Raw genomic sequence first — 4,112 nt, 5'->3', positions numbered from 1 at the left:
ATATATATATATATATGACATAGAGTGGTTTCTTCTTAATTTATCAAAATCTTAGGGTAATCAGTAGTAAATAACAAGTGTTTTCTGGAACTTTACCTTCTGCCAGACCTGCCTGGAGGGCTTGTTAAAATACATGTTGCTTGGCCTCACCTCTGGGGTTTCTGAGTTCCCCTCCTCCAGGGAAGCCCAGTAATTTGCATTTTAACAAGTTCCCAGGTGTTGCTGTTGCTGCTAGTAGAGAGATTGTACTTTGAGAACCACTGTTCTAATTACCGTGCTACATTGCAATAATTATACAAGGTGATTTAAATTGGCTTCTCTTTTTTCCTCAGCATTGTGCAAGAGAAACTGAAAGATTGCTGTGGAATCTACAATTTTGATGAAGAGCATATACTGAGAGAGATGTTATTTTTATAAACCTACTGTCTCTTAAGGCTTCAAAGGTATAAAATAGTATGTGCCAAATAGCTGCCCTTGAGAAGTAAATTATCTTTTGTTCAGCCATGGGTTGACAGGAAAGCTAGCTCTGGTCTTGCTTTTACAAAATGACTGTCAGATTTAGAGTTAGTGTGAGGTGTGAGGCTACTGTTGAGGTTGAGTTCATTAATGAACAAAACCTGTATGATCAGCAGGCTAGCTACCTCTGGTCTGCTTAAAGTTATGGCATTTCATTAACTCATCCATCCAGATCAAAGAGTTGAATCAGTATACCCTTTTATATAGAACCAAGGCACAGACAGGGAGCATCTTTTTCTGAAAATTTTGCTTCTGGAATCAAAAATCAACCAGAAATTTGTGCATCAGTATCCAAAAAACAAAAAAAAGTGCAAGTAACCTAGAACCTGTTTTTCTTGATTTAGCTTTACTGTATCGGTTTTTCCTATGTCTTAGGTATTCATGGTTTCCGAAGCATCCTTAAGGGGTCTGCCTTTTCTTTTAATTTTTCCATACAAGATTTCAGCTGTTTCATCCAAAGAGATAAAAGATTAAGGAGCTGTCATAAGCAGGAGTTTAGACCTTATCAAAAGAGAGAACAGGGGCTGGGGAGAGGGTTCAGGAGTTTGGTTCCCCAGAACCTACATAAGACCAGACACAGCAATGCCTCTGAAATCCCAGTAGGTGGGAAGCTGAAGAATCCCTGGTTGCGCAAGGCCAGCGGGTCTGGCGTATCCAGGGGCAAACAAGAGACACCCCCATCTCAAGGTAGAGGGCTAAGACTAACACCCATATCCAAAGTTGTCCTGGGACCCACATACCCCACACCCACATTCACATACAAATATGCACATATATAAACATACATGCATTACATGCACACACAGAGAGAAAGACAGAGGCTGCAATATGACTATATTTAGACCAGTCGCTATGGCTGTGGATACCCGTTCATCAGAGACTCATGAGGTGTATAAGAGAAGGATGAGCCACACAACACATAGGGATTAAAGAATGGTGCTGCTATCTCTGGCTCTTGCTGTGCAGGGCTGATGAGGAACAATGAGACTAACTGGATTATTAAAAGCACACAGCAACAGAAGGGCCTAAATAGTTTCCTTTTCAAGCATTTGGTGTCCTGTAACATGACGTCTGTATGGAAAAGGATCGTGGAAACACTTCTGCAGCTCAGGATTTTAGGTAAGCACACTGACCCAGCAAGCAAGCTAGGAGAGGGAAACTTGGTGATAGAAATGAACGATGTTTTGTTTGGCTCTGGTTGTTAGTCCTCTTTCTTAGCTGCTTCATCTGGCTCTCTGCTCTTGGAATTCCAAGTGGGAATTTGGCGCAGAGACAGCAACTGCTGTAGGGAAGGTGGGAAGGAGGGAGGAACACTCCTGCTATTTTATGGCTAGAACAGAGCTGTTCTCAATAATGTTTTCTAGATCATTTGGTGCCATTATTTTTCCTTTTTGTTCTTGTTGTTTCAAAGTAGGGTCCCCAGTCTTCCAACGAACTCCCAGGTTACTTTCTTTTCCACTTAACTCTGTGTGCACAGATAATGTAATCTTCCTGACGGCCTCTCAAAATAGAGCAGCAGATAAAGGCTCTACCGACATTCATGGAAAAGCTAATTAGTAAATGTAATTTTTGAACATTGCAGTTTTTGAACTGTGAGTGACTTCTCGAGGTAATATAATATTTTGCCTCATGTTTTAGTAGATGCTAAATTGTGAAGTGTCCCTCTTTCCTACCAGTTTAGTGATACAAAAACTGACAGTGTATTTTCACACTTGTTCTCAATCTGACGGCACTGTCAAAGGATGTTGATTTAAAAGAAAAAAACTGTAAAACTATAGCCTTAAGGGCTTATAAGGAAAAACAATTTACCCTTCTCTCAAGCACATGAATTTCTGTTGTAACCATCAGATTGGGAACAAGTAGCTATAACAGGAAAGGAAGAAATTCCCCATGGAACATTAGAACAGCATAGATGCTCCTCACCATGGTTTCAGACATCTGCCCTCCAGAAACATGAAGATACAATTCTGCTATGTGAACCCATCAAGTTTATGTATGGCCTTTGCTATGGTGGCCACAGGAAACTAATTCAATATAATGTGGTAGTGAACAGAAACAGAGAATGTAATTTTGATGATAGTGAGGGTAGTACCCGTGGAGCCTGGTCATCTGTGCATTAAAAAGCCCTGCAGATGAGCCTGGGGCTTGGCCATATGCAGGTTAACCACATCCCTTAATGAGCAAATTAGAACAATTTGAGAATAGAAGCAGCTCCTACCAATGATCACTCCTGGATGGTAGACGAAGACCAGGACTGTCCTGAGCCAGCTGCTCTGGGTGATTACTGCCTCAAGTAGGTAGAGAACACAGAACATCCTTTGTAGAAACCTTTTATAAATATTCAGTGTGATAAACAGCAAAATGATGGGATTTGCATCTGACTGAGAAGCTGAGTGAGGTCAAGGAAGGACATTTTATACTGGGAAATATAAAAACATTATTTTTTTCAGATATGAATAATCCAGTAGAAAGTGAAAGCACAGCAGAGCAGGTGTTGTGATGTGAATATAAAATATCCATATATTTTGAATGCTTGGGTCTTAGCTGGTGATGCTGTTTTGGGAGCTTATGGGAGCTTTGAGAGGTAAGGGATAGATGGTGGAAGCAAGTCATATGGGAAGACCTTTGAAGGTTATACCTAGGCCCTGGTTCAGACTTCAGCCTGCTTCCTGTCTACTGTGATTTGAACAGCCTCTGCCTCGGGCTCCCTCTGCCATGAACTGAACTGTTCTACCATGCCTTCACCAACATGATAGTCTGAAAGCCTCTGAAACCATGAACCAAAATAAATCTTCCCACCTTTTTTCCATCAAGCACTGTGGTCACAGCGACAGAAAGGAGAACTAATACAGAGGTAACAGTGGAAGCTGAAAGTTCTGAAGGCAGTCACAAATGGTCTGGGTGCATTACCTAGTTTCCAGCACAAACTCTGAGTCTTATGTGCTGTGTGACTTTGGAAAATAAATTGAACTCTTTGGAAAATAATATTGTTAAGAGGAATTTTAACTCACTGTCATTTGATACCTTAGGATTGGTTTAGCTCTTTGAGCTGAATTCTGGGGATTTCTGGGATCTCACTCAATGATCTAGATATGTAGTTTACCTCATCCTTTGAAGTTTAACTTCATAACAATACATGTCACTTTCCTTCTGCCTGTTCTCCTTGGGGGTCCTATCTTTCATGTGGATTTTATTTCTTCTTTTAACTTTTTAAATATAGTTATTAATTAGGCCCTTCCTGCTTGTTCAGTTAATTGGGGAACAAATATCTTCCTGCATATTTACATATAATGACTACCTTTTGGGTTTGTGTGTGGAGAAATATTTGTGTTGTGCTTCATGTGTATGTAGCTTATAGATTTTGCTGATGCTTGTCTTTGTTGAAATTGCTTCTGGGGGTGTCCTATATGCCTTGGTAAGACAATGTCCCCACAGATTTGTTTTGTATTTTCTTTTGACTTTTGGCAATTATTGTGCAGGTTTTAGGGGTCTGTGAATGATTTTATGTTTATTTTTAAGCTATGTTTCCATACAATATGACTATACACTCACAAGTGCCACAGAATTAGAGTTCTGTTTCCTACACTGGAGTTACC

The sequence above is a fragment of the Nannospalax galili genome, unplaced genomic scaffold (genome assembly GCF_000622305.1).
Source record: "Nannospalax galili isolate Female #2095 unplaced genomic scaffold, S.galili_v1.0 scaffold1319, whole genome shotgun sequence".
NCBI classification, from domain to species: Eukaryota; Metazoa; Chordata; class Mammalia; order Rodentia; family Spalacidae; genus Nannospalax; species Nannospalax galili.
This window is presented reverse-complemented; position numbering follows the sequence as displayed.